Source organism: Crinia signifera, chromosome 4 (assembly GCF_055691185.1).
Source record: "Crinia signifera chromosome 4, ASM5569118v1, whole genome shotgun sequence".
NCBI lineage: Eukaryota > Metazoa > Chordata > Amphibia > Anura > Myobatrachidae > Crinia > Crinia signifera.
Window position 1 is genome coordinate 132,703,286 of NC_139220.1, and position 13,777 is coordinate 132,717,062.

The window sequence follows — 13,777 nt, forward strand, 5'->3', positions numbered from 1 at the left end:
GTACGTCTCTCTCCAAGGCTTAGAACAGTGGTTCCCAAACTGTGTGCCGTGGCACCCTGGGGTGCCGCAGAGCACTTGCAGGGGTGCCCTGGGATGGTGGTCCAGGAACATTTCAGGTACTCTTTACTGAGAAGGGCGCCCACGATTTTGATCGTGGGCATCGTTAGTAAAAAATCTCGGGCATCTCGGGCATTGAATGCACTAAAAAATCGGGTGCGATCAACCGACGAGATGCCCGAGATTTCCCATAGGGAACAATGTTAAATGTCTCAATTGACCCAATTTTCCTGTTCAATGCCTCAATTGACCCGATTTTTCCATAGGAAACAATGTTAAATGGGCCACAGAGGCCAAATAGGCACCCTGAAGTGTATAATGGCCAACCGAATTGTTAACGCCACCCCACGATCAACGTCAACCCGATGCGTGGCGAGCGCAGCGAGCCCGCGTGGGGCGGCGGTACGCGTCCTACGACCTTTTGATACCCCCACTATCCACGTCGGCGTGGAGTTGAGAATAGAAAGTGTGGCGAGCGCAGCGAGCCACCGAGCCCGAAGCGTGGCGAGCGCAGCACGCCCCGCGAGGGTACGCGGACAGCTGTGAAGCCCGCGAGGGGACGCGGATACCTGTGAAGGTATCCGGCTGCGCTCGCCACGCTTCGGGCTCGGTGGCTCGCTGCGCTCGCCACACTTTCTATTCTCAACTCCACGCCGACGTGGATAGTGGGGGTATGAAAAGGTCGTAGGACGCGTAACGCCGCCCCTCGCGGGCTCGCTTCGCTCGCCACGCTAGTGGGGGTATGAAAAGGTCGTAGGACGCGTAACGCCGCCCCTCGCGGGCACGCTTCGGGTTGACGTTGATCGTGGGGTGGTGTTAACAATTCGGGTGGCCATTATTCACTTCAGGGTGCCTATTTGGCCTCTGTGGCCCATTTAACATTGTTTCCTATGGAAAAATTGGGTCAATTGAGGCATTGAACAGGAAAATCGGGTCAATTGAGACATTTAACATTGTTCCCTATGGGAAATCTCGGGCATCTCGTCTGTCGCATCGCACCTGATTTTTTAGTGCATTCAATGCCCGAGATGGGCGCCCTTCTAAGTAAAGAGTACCACATTTCATTTTATTTATGGTCAATGTAATAGGGAAAATCAGTGCTTGTGGCTTCCAATCATACAATATGTGAACAAACCGAAGTGAATCCTGTCCCTCACCACATAACTGGACCTAAGGATCACAAATAAACACAAATGATTTAATTTAATATATATTTATTCAAATGTGCTAGAAAAAGGGGGGAGACAGCGCTTACATTGATGACAAAATAAGGTCAATTATAAAAAGCAATTTAATTGTACAATATACATTAGAATATATAAAACAAATGATAAAAAGGCACAAAATGGTATGGGAAGGGAAGGGGGAATATGAAAGCTGCATCCACTTATTGTATTCACCTTTGAAAGTCCACAGTTCAGTGTGTGACTAGGAGATGATTAGAGAGGTATGACCTCTAAGCCTGGCCAAAGCGGTATCTCGGTGGTACTTCCTCCAATTTTGTGATAAGGGTAGCAGTCCTCCCAGTTGGAATATCAGAAGTGAAAAGTAGAGAGTCCGCTGGGTGACCCCGGGTGGGTGTTTAGATAGGCTGGCTTGCCTTCCAATAGATGTTTACCTCACTCCGGTCAATTGGCTGTTGGTAAATGGCATAGCTGGGTCTCCTGTCAGCTTAGTGGGTGGCAGGTGATGATAGCTGGACGGCAGCAAAAGTGGATGAGCGATCTGGGTGCCCGGGCCAACGCGTTTCGCCGCTAAAAGCAGCTTTTTCAAGGTCACCTTGGCCAACGCGTTTCGCCGCTAAAAGCAGCTTTTTCAAGGTCACCTTGAAAAAAACTGCTTTTAGCGGCGGATCGCGTTGGCCCAGGCACCCAGATCGCTCATCCACTTTTGCTGCCGTCCAGCTATCATCACCTGCCACCCACTAAGCTGACAGGAGACCCAGCTTTGCCATTTACCAACAGCCAATTGACCGGAGTGAGGTAAACATCTATTGGAAGGCAAGCCAGCCTATCTAAACACCCACCCGGGGTCACCCAGCGGACTCTCTACTTTTCACTTCTGATATTCCAACTGGGAGGACTGCTACCCTTATCACAAAATTGGAGGAAGTACCACCGAGATACCGCTTTGGCCAGGCTTAGAGGTCATACCTCTCTAATCATCTCCTAGTCACACACTGAACTGTGGACTTTCAAAGGTGAATACAATAAGTGGATGCAGCTTTCATATTCCCCCTTCCCTTCCCATACCATTGTGTGCCTTTTTATCATTTGTTTTATATATTCTAATGTATATTGTACAATTAAATTGCTTTTTATAATTGACCTTATTTTGTCATCAATGTAAGCGCTGTCTCCCCCCTTTTTCTAGCACATTTTCTATAGGGACTGACAACCCCTTTCTTTGACAGCTGCTGGCAGTAACAAATCATACAGGCGCCCCTTTAGTTACTTCGGTAACTGCTTTCTACTATATTTGTTCAAAGAATTCAATAAGAAACTTTTGGCCTAGGGGTGCCACGAAAAAAATTCTGATACTCCAGGGCGCTGTGATTCCAAAAAGTTTGGGAACCTCTGGCTTAGAACATAGACCCCATAGTTACTACTCCTCAGGCTGTTACTCTATCCCAGCTTAAACAATGCAATGTCCCCAGATATGATGAGAGAATGTTTTCGGGTAGCACAGCTTCATGTTAGAAAATCAGATAGCAAGATTTGTTCTTCTAGGAGCTGGCTGCACACATCATACTCCTCCTAAACCTATATAGAGAAATAGAGCTGCGCACCCAACTGTAGTATATGAAAGCAATTTAATATTATTACACAGATACAATATAGAAATAAAAATAAATAAAAAAATAAAGAATGAAAATTACAATAAAAACACACAATATATAAAATGGGGAATATACAACCGGTTGTATTTAACTATAATCCAGTCCTGGTAGTAATGATTAGTATCAGGTTAGTACTGTTAAGGGCATGTTATTACTGACAGTCACTGTGCATTCCCAGATTTTGATGTCATTATTAGAGACGCAATATATTGCAATATTTGTTAATGGTTCAATGAAGTTTTAGTAGTCACTTTTCACGTCTGGCCAGACAATTTAATTAGTGGTACCTTACAGATGACCTTGTGCTGCTATGTCCTGTCCTCCCAGTTGATGGCGCTGGTTAGCCAAATTTTCAACTTTATCCGGAGTGTATTTCTCAGGAAAGCTGGTCACAGCATGAGCAGAGGTACCAGTCCTCTTAAATATATTGCCGGTGGACTTGTACTCTAAACGCGTTTCCCCGCCTGTTTGTAGTGATCAGCAGCTTCTTCAGAGAGTCTGCAAGTGGCAGACTCTCTGAAGAAGCCGCTGATCACTAAAAAAAAGGGGAAACGCGTTAGTGTGCGTGTTAGAGGTCATCTGTAAGGTACCAATAATTAAATTGTCTGGCCAGACGTGAAAAGTGACTACTAAAACTTCATTGACCCACTAACAAATATTGCGTCTCTAATAATGACATCAAAATCTGGGAATGCACAGTGACTGTCAGTAATAACATGCCCTTAACAGTACTAACCTGATACTAATCATTACTACCAGGACTGGATTATAGTTAAATACAACCGGTTGTATATTCTCCATTTTATATATTGTGTGTTTTTATTGTAATTTTCATTCTTTATTTTTTTATTTATTTTTATTTCTATATTGTATCAGTGTAATAATATTAAATTGCTTTCATATACTCCAGTTGGGTGCGCAGCTCTATTTCTCTCTGCTTGGGAATATGAGCAATCCCAATTAGAGCAGCAGTACCTAACGACGAGTAAAGTCTGGCCGACCTAAAATTACTAAATGATAAATTAACATCACCTAATATATAATCAATTTGGTGGGGCGCAGGGCTTTTTTCTGTGTTTCATTTTTGTCCTCCTAAACCTACCTTACTAGAATGTACAATCGTTTCACATTAGTTACTAATGATTGTACCTTACCTTAATGAATGTACCCTACTAGAATGTACAATCATTTGACAGTGATAAAACAGAAATATATCAACATGCATATTTTCCAGCAGCTCATCAATAAATCTATGTTTTATTATATTTATTTACTTAAATATCCTAATATAGCAGAAGATATTGCCTCGGCATATAAAGCCTTTTCTTTACCATAATCGGCATGTGTTTGTTAGATGCAACCATTTTGTCAACTATGACTTACAGAAATGATTTCCAAAATGGTGTAGAGATTGGAATGCTATTGTAGAAAGTGAATTGATGTTAAAGAATTGTCTTTTGTTGATAATTCAGTGTTCAAGAAACGCCAGCTAGTCTGAACATTATGGTTTACAATACCAGATAACAGGGCCACACATGCGTAGACCCCAAGGCCACTGAATCTTTCCCTAGTAACAACTACTGTAGGTGGGTGATTGGTTAATTAATGACAGCATTATGACCTTATGATTGAAAGCAAAGCTTGCCAATAAGACTCAACGCTTATGAATAATGAAAGTGAGTAGGGTATAAATATCAGAGAGATAGAGGAGGAGGGGGGAGGCAGTTGAGGAAGAACAGGCAAGCACGTGGAGAGGGGCTGGAGGTAACTATGAATGGGTTTAATGGCTGATCACTGTCCTTGTTAGGTTTCCATTTTGATTTGATCTATAATTATTATTTAAGTATAAGCCAATCAAATGTATGTTTATTGTGTTAGTCTGCATTTGCAAATACCTGTAATCAAGCTTTCAAGTAAAGTTTTTACAAGTGTGTTGGCGTGCAATTATTTCAGCGTTTGCCGTTATATTTAAGGGTTATAAAGGAATTAGACATATGGACACGTTATCAACAGTAATGTGAACTTCATACCTTTAAAGGGACACTTCACAATCCTAAATTTTACCAAATTAAACCAAGAATGGCTTCAACCATAAGAGTATAATGTTGAATGTGACTATATTCCTTTATTTGGTGGTATTCAATGTGGCTGGCGAGGGTGGCTTTTTTCTTGCAGAAAACAAGCCATTCTTGCAGTTAAATTTCCCCCCATATTCAATGTAAAGGGAGAAATCCTTGCCATGAGAGGACAGTAAGTATTACCTTAAACGGCGAAGTTCGCCACAATTGCAGTGATTCCGCTGCATTTTGTGTTGAGCCCTGCCATTTTAATGGCCACACTCGCCGTTTTCACCTCGCCAAAGGGAACCAGCGAGGTGGTAACGACGAGTGAAGGGGAGTTAAATACTTGACAGCGAGCTATCCGCACTTCTCGACGTCATAGCTCACATTCAGGGTCGTTGAATACCCCTCATTATCTCTAGCAGAAAAATTACAACTAGTCTAATAAGACCAGGGCATTCTTTAAAAAAAAAAAATACTACTGTTTCCACTATAAGTAGCTATTTAAAAGATTTTTTAAATTGTCTTTTTCACTGGCAAATGTACTCATCTCTGTTCACGCTACATTTACAGCTTTTAATTAAACATTTGTGAATATACAAAAAAAGCATCAATCAAGATGAGGTACATAATAAACCATAGCATTACATTATTTGTAAAATTCTTTATTATAAAAAAAAAAAATAGTATAAAAAGCAAACATTTGGGACACATTAACATTAAAAGGACATATATTTACAATAAAATGCTAAAAAGGAAATACCACTTCCTTCTAAGGTACAACATATTGTAGGATAAACAGAACCCGCAACAAGAACAACTAAACTTCCTCTAATTTATACAAACATTAAATTATATTGTTGAACATGAACCAATCTATGTAGAGATATGGTTTCAATTTCAATATTACATTAAATAATGGCAAGTCAAATCTAGAATGCATCAATTCCAATTTGCACGCAAGATTTTGGTCAAATTAAGTTCATTATAATTTTATAAAATTTCAATAAGCTGCACAGACAACTTTTTTTCAGAGGAAATGACTCACACTTTGCTTTTAGAGAAACCGTCTCCTGTGTTAAAAGCAGAGGATATCATACAAAAGATTTTTGTTTTGTGATTTGTACTAAACATCTTTACTTGGAGGTCTGAGTTAAACATACAGGGGCAATTTAAATGCCTTTTTGGGTGCCCATCAGAGCAACTCAATTGTTGCTCTCACCAGGTGCCCATTACTTTAAGTGCCCAAAAGCAATAGGTTTAGCCATGCAAAAAGGCGAATCCCGACTGAAATAGTGGTCGCAATGTAAAAAGACCCATTTGTCGACATTTTGTACCTGACAACCTTTTCAGGTGTCTACCTTTCACATGTTGATCAACACCTTCGTAAAAGTGCAGGGTGACCTGTAGCCCTAATTTTGAAACACATGCAGCAAATTCTTACCACCCATATTTCCAAGTGACTGGTACACGGAACTTACTAGAAAGCAGTTACATAATGGGATTCACTGCCAGATCTCTTACTCTTTAGTGTGAAGTAAAATTATAAATAGTTATTCCCCTTAATAAGAATTAAAAAAAAAGTCAGTATAGTAATTTGTTGGAGGCTAGGGTTATTACTTTGTAAAATTGCTACAACACTTCCCATACACCGCAAATGTATATTTTTAACTTTCAAAGCAAGACATTACTCTAAGTCACTGCATAAAATTTTAATATGAAATTGTAATCAATACTTAATAAAAAAGGAACATACATTTCGTATGTGTCATCTATCTGTCCGTATAAATCTGAATGTAACATTTTTCAATAAACTTGCCTATGAATCAGATCTTGGGATTGCAGATTGTTTTATCAGATATACCATAATGCCTAATTAAAATATTCAAATTACATAAAGCTTAAAACCAGTAGTATACGTTTGGCTTGGTTTCATCTTCTGAAAGGATGTTTTACTTATGTAAATAATGGAGGAGGCTGTGACATTGAAGGCTGTATTATACATGGATTTGGAGAAAAAACATATAATGAACTTTATTCTGGGTGTTTGAAACTTGATTGGTTGTTGCGTCCAGTAAATCATGAAATTTCTCTCTGCTATCACTTCACTGCATTAGTGATGATAAAGGTCTAGTTTACTTTTTACCCTCCTTTAGCATGAATGAAATATAGGTTATATTTACTATGGCCTACTATTTCAAAGGCATCCAACTGAAATCCAAATTTCTCTGATAATTTGAAAAAGCTTTAGGGAGGTCCTGTATGTATCCTGCAAACTGTTCTATATTGAAAATCCTATAGAACCAGTCATTTCATTTTAGCATTAAAAAAAGTGACTAATAAAAATGTATGTGTTTATTTGGCCAGTAGCTCTTTATAACTAAAAAGTATCTGTATACTTGCTGGTTCAATGAAAACTCACATTTACTTACAACTCTGTAGTCCTTGGCTTGGAAGATCAACTCACATTGTAAGAGAAATAAATTATTCTCAAACATTTAACAGTTTAAAGTTAGAGGGACACTTCTGAGAGATTTAATAATCTCCAATTCATACATCTTAGGTTTGCCTACAAAATGATTACTAATAAACAAGCTAAGTACTTAAAATATTAACAAATACAAGTTACATACTTCACAGTTTACAAAGTATTGGCATTAGCTAAAGAATGTACCACATTAACATTCCTAAGTAGGAAAATAAAGTTTAACATGTAAAACTTACACCGGCAATATTTACACAGGCAATAGATGTAAGCGAAGATATCTAGTACAAATATCTTGACCTTTTCAATCACAACCAAAAACGCTATTCCTTCACACTTTACACATAAATAAAGAGAGCAGAAAAGGAACATATAACAGGCAAAGCTGCAGTTCAAAATAGTGTTTTGAGGAAATAAGGAAACATGCAAGTGGGATCCGTGTATACAAAGTATGACCTGGCAAAAAGTACCATATCAAGCATATAGTTTATAGCAAGTTCATATACAAATGTTTTTCTTTAGAATTGTTAGGATATTCACTATTGCGGCCAATATAGGGACACAATTATTTCGATAAAATACTTACCTTGTTCATGTTTCATTTTATCTAAAAATGTTTAATTGTTTTTATTTAAGAAACTTGGAGGATTTGCTCATGTACCTTTTAAACACAGAATTATACAGGGAATGGTTAGAGCATTAAAACCATATACACACAAGCAATGCAAGCTCCTTGGCTTGTTATATACAGGGTTATGATAACACTTTTTACATATTTTTAGCACAATCTATTGCAGCAGAGATAATGAATGTTATGACTGCTAGAAGAAGCCATTTAACAATAATACCTAAGCAGCATAAAAAAATAACCAAGCCACCAACAGTCTTGAAAACTTATTCCATTTTAGAGGAAGTATTCAAGATTTACAATAAATCTTTCACAGAAAGAAAACTAGCAGTAAATGTAAAATAAAATGAATTATGCCACCAGCTGAAACCCACAGCTAGGAAGGTGAGGTTAAAAATAACCAACCCCATTAATGGATTATTCTCATAATAAAAAATTAACACTAATTTTGATCCAATTCAAATTTGCAATACCGATGGTGACCAACATTTTTTTTTTATTATTTTATTTTAATATATCAAAATACGTTTCCGTACACATTTACAAATAAAAAATGTTATAGCGAACCTTAAGGATACAATTAGAGCATGTAATGACCAAATAAATTAGTTTTGTTTGTGTCTGATGCAATTTGAAACCAAGAATATTTGACATACAAGCCATTGGTCAAAAATAAAATGTCAAACAAGGGTGTGTTCAATTGGCAAAATAAATAAAAAGACAGTAAAGTAAATGTACACCTAAAGATCGCAATTAATGTTGTATAAAGTCTTCACTTTTTATAAAAAAAATATTATGTATATATATATTGCTAAAAACAAGCCTTTCCCTGAGGTGTAAACAGCAAATAAATTGAACAGCTTTACACATCAGCCCCATTAAACAGTTTATTACAACACTACATCTATTGTAATTGAGGTGGTGTCATTTACAGGCATTATCAGAACATGAATTTAAACAGGAACAAACAACTATAAAAACAAGAAAGAACTGGGTTTCCAAATTACTTGCACATTATAAATTGTCAATGTAATTTATAACCAAAGTTGCAAGACCTATTAATGTTTACGTCACACAGGTTTCATTCAAATAAAACAGTTAGCATCAAAAATAAAAGTAGATCTACTGGTTACCAGGTTTGCGGATTTGCTTTATTCACATCTAGATCTGTTCATTTTTATCCATAAGCTGTGAGAAGCTGAATCACATGAAGCAAACTGATGACCAAGCATCTTCTGCGATGAGTACTTGTGGTCTTTCAAGATGTTCCTCTTCTGTCAGCTGTAATGTGTTAAAATTTTGTGATGTAGATTTTTGGTACAGTATATAATACATACAAAAAAAAAATAAGCTTTGCGTAGTACCACATTACAATACATGTTATAACCAAATATTACAACATTTTATGAACTGTGGGTGACAGCTACTAATACATTACATGCAGAAAATATTTACATGTATTTACATGGATATAAGATTATCTTTTACACAGAACACCAAATTTCTATCTGAAAATAATAAACAAAATTGGACTTATTTTCAGTATATTGATATTATACAGGTGTGAAATGTTAAAGATTGAGTCTTATATACATATAAATGTGTGCATATATATTAAATACAGTACTACACATGGCAACAACAATTAAAAATTTGCAACATTAATTAAATATATGAATTTAAAAATTTATAAAAGTACAAAATGGCATATTTATACATAATATAGTACACAATCCCCACCTTTCCAGTTCTCACATTACAGTTAGAAATTCGGAACAGTGATACAATATTTACGTATTTGCCTGTGCCCAGATCTACAATCTGCATTTAGACAAAGAGTTCAAAATTAAGTATCTTTGCCTCCGACAAAATAGCCAATATCTAGGTATAAAATACCTTTCATTTGAGGAAGAAAAAAACAAAACACTGGGGTAATCAAAAATGTAAAAAAAGAAGCTGAATTTGGTAATAGATCAAGTAATAATGCTTTCATTTCAACATTCCCGAATTTATATAACAGGTGAAAAAAGCTGGGATGGTAACTTTGAACAATAATTTAATAGTTTTTTCTTCTTTTAACACTTAGGGGGGCACTAAATCTGTGCCAGTATTTCTGCCTGCGGAAATAGTCACATGCCTATTCAATGCTGCCGTTACCGCATTGAAGGCAGACAGAGCCAATTTTTTTTTTGTCGGCTCTGTTTTGTTGGAAACCGCCACGTATTGTCGAATTTATGGCAGTTTCTTATTAATCCACTACAGTTTTAATAGATACACAGATTTTCTGACACTCCACAGCCAGAACATTGAATTCAGACTGCCAAATTGGATGAAAATGGCCCAGGATTCCGACAGTCAGGACGTTGTTGGAATCCGGGATTGAATACCGCCCTTAATGTGTGATGTAATATTTTATATCCCCAAACAAGCTGATTCAACATACGTGCTTATCTTGAACTGAATTTTGATAAATATACACATGAAATTGTATAATAGATGTGATTTGTTCCTTAAAAATTCTATTATAGGGGGTATTCAGTTAAGTTCATTTTTTTTTCAACAGCTAAAAAAATATATTTTTTATTTTATTAAACAGACCAAATCTAAATGTGAAAAAAGATACTTAATTCAATCCCCCCCCCCCCCCACTTAAATGTAAAACTAAACAAAAACTAAACATTACATCGACCATATAAAACAAAGAACCACAGTTCAGAGACATAACCAACAATTTTATGAAAGATACAAAGTTTTGTGCAATAATAAAAAAACCAAACGTGTGGTTCTAATTAGTCATTTAGCTAGCAAACTACAATTGCCATTAAAGCTTTATACAGTACATTAACCGTAAAAAAATTCTAGGAAGCTTACAGGTCATGTGTACAGATTTGTTCACAATCCACCCAAAAAAAGTTAACACATTAGTAGCAATATATTTACTAAAGCATAAATATAGCATAATGTAAACACAGCTGACTAAAAAGATATTTCAAAACTATATTGCAATTTTTAATTCATGAAATAAGGATTTATTTAGAAGAGATGAAAAAAAAATACTGCTATTACCATTATGCTCTCAAAACAAGAAATGGCAGTGGTCATTATAATATTTTTTTTTTAGTATTTTCTCATTTGCATACATATTTAAATGTTACAATAAAATGCCACATGTAATATTAAGGGGGGTATTCAATGTTAGTCGTGCTCCCGCAGCCATCTCCCGACGGGGGAGATGGCTGCGGGGCCCTATTCTATGCGGTCTTCCCCGACAGCATTGAACAGGGGTTCTCGGCAGAACGAGCCCGACATCACAAGCTGTCGGGCTCGTTCTGCCGAGAAAAGCCGGAAATAGGCGAGCTCCCGGCCACGCCTCTTTCTCGCCGCTCGGCGGCCGGGACATTGAATCCCCACCACCGAGCTCAAGTCGAGCAAAGCGAGAATGGAACAGGGGCACGGCTGTCGACAGCCGTACCCCTGACATTGAATACCCCCCCTAAATATCAACATTAACCACAAAATTATTGGGAAACATTATGTGCATACAGAAAAATGAAAATTTTAGAATGGAGACACCTTAGAGGTATGTAAAGTTAATAGCTTTATTCTGCTTTAGTAAATATAGCCATTTAGGGTAATTGCCTTCATAAAATAGCATGCAACCTGCATTCATCATTACTGATAAACCACACAAATATTCCTGGATAAAGAACCATCTGCAACAAATCGAAAAAAAAAAAATCACTGCTGTAATACAAATATTACTATGACAGAAACAACTTCTACACCTTACAGCATCACTGACTGCGGGAGTCAGTGATATACAAAGTTTCTCAAAAGAGATACAAGATGAACAGTACTATAGATTTATTAAATACTAAAACATGGGGGCGCATGATAAACTTTTGCATGGGTGTCTAGTTTTAATAAACAGAGCAAAAGTACATACACCAATGACAATTTTGCTTCTTAAAATTACAAACTTTGCTTCAATTTGTGAAGTACATTAAGAGTATGGGTAATAGTGGTCCTGTTCACAAAATCTCAACAAGACCTATGTCCAACCATGCATCGGGATGCTCCTTAAAGCATTTCACTTGTGCTGGCAGTACAATTGTAAATAAAAATGATTTCATGTTTACAGCTGCACTGCTAGCACCAATGAAATGCTTTAAAGGAGCATTTACCATTTCAAGCTTATGCCAGCATTCGGGCATCCAAATACTGCTAGTCAAAATTATAATACTTGACATAATATATTACTTTTTATGTTTCTTATGTAGCGCAGCAAATTCCATTGTGCTTTACAAGATTTATGTATTCCAGAGTACATCATGTACCACCAATATTAGATAAGATTTCAGTCTCATATCCTGTATAAAGTTCATTGTCTTGTTAGTAGCCAAAACTGTGTGTGCCAGACAGTAATAATGTATATAACAATTCAAAGATCAGATAACTTTTTTTCCTACTATATTGACGGTCTCCGCATAGTCCATTTCACCAGAGTTGAATGTACCTTGCTTTATCCCTGAATTTAAAATTGGACTTCTACTACAGAATAAGATTTGTAAAACACTACCAAGTTCCAAAGAACAGACAGGTTAAAAACTTTAAAGCCAAATATAAAATTGAATTATCAATACAAATAAAAAAGTAATAATTCTTAAACCTACAGAAAGGATAAAATACATTTTGCAAAAGCATAAACATTGCGCCCATATTTTTTTCATATAGCTTTTTTCAAACAATTAAATGATACAACAAATAAAGCAACGTGTACAATGAAAACATTACTATTAACATGTTCAATTTATTAGTTTGTGGGGGCCTTCAGTGTACATAATTAGCTTATTTGGAAATTTGTGAAGTGAAGCAGCAGGCAGCAATACTTAGCAAGGCTAAGGTTTTTACAGAAAGATTAAAATTTTGAAATGAGAATTTTCCAATTATCAATAAACCCCATTCTCAAATGCCCAAAACGTCACTGTGTAGATCAGATGTGCTTCATCACAAGAAGAACGGCAATGCTAACCCCATAAACTAAATTCTCTATTATATACAAGCATCCCTGGGGTAAAGGGCAGATTCCTGTAGGACAAAGGCAACCGTGCAATTCAATCTGGAGGTTTAATTTATAGTGTAAAAAAAAAAAAAAAAAAAAATCATCAGGCAGACTCTCCAAAACGGTTTTGATACCTGCATTTTGCAGGTTACTATAATTGTATATCTGTTTAACAATACAGCAAGAGCAGGGATTTTATCCAAGTAGGTACAAAACATCAGGTGAGACAGATTCTAATGATTCCCAAAATAAATGTAAAATAAGTGGGAAAACATATTTTGGCCCAATTAAGTTGCTCTGCAATAAACACAAGATGGGGATATAGGGGTAGGCCAGAGAGGAAATAGAGTTGCATGGGATAAGGTTATGGAGATATGATAAATGTAATTAGGAACAACTAGCAACCAATTGCCAGATTTGCTCACTACAACTTGCCTTGCATAATTATGCACTAGAAAAGGTGCCATTATTAGCATAAAGATAGGTTGGTAATCCAGCCAACCATGCAACACATGCATGAAGTGAATATCACATGCAGGCAAAGGAGATGATCTAGATCCAAAAGCAGAGCAGCGAAGGATAACAGTTTGCATAAATCTATTTACTGGCTGTATCATTGAGAAGCCAGGCAGAAAATGAGAAGAGC

At 36.7% G+C, this 13,777-nt stretch overlaps 1 protein-coding gene across 4 annotated transcripts in view; it reads right to left on the bottom strand.

The window, feature by feature from the left end:
- Window positions 1–8,942: 8,942 nt before the first annotated feature.
- Window positions 8,943–13,777, bottom strand: part of CPSF6 (cleavage and polyadenylation specific factor 6) — a 36,573-nt gene continuing 31,738 nt past the window's right edge. For all 4 annotated transcript variants that reach the window (XM_083182517.1, XM_083182516.1, XM_083182514.1 and 1 more), the window contains exon 10: window positions 8,943–9,350. The gene's annotated coding sequence lies outside the window, so the exon portion shown is untranslated. The remainder of the gene's footprint in view (window positions 9,351–13,777) is intronic.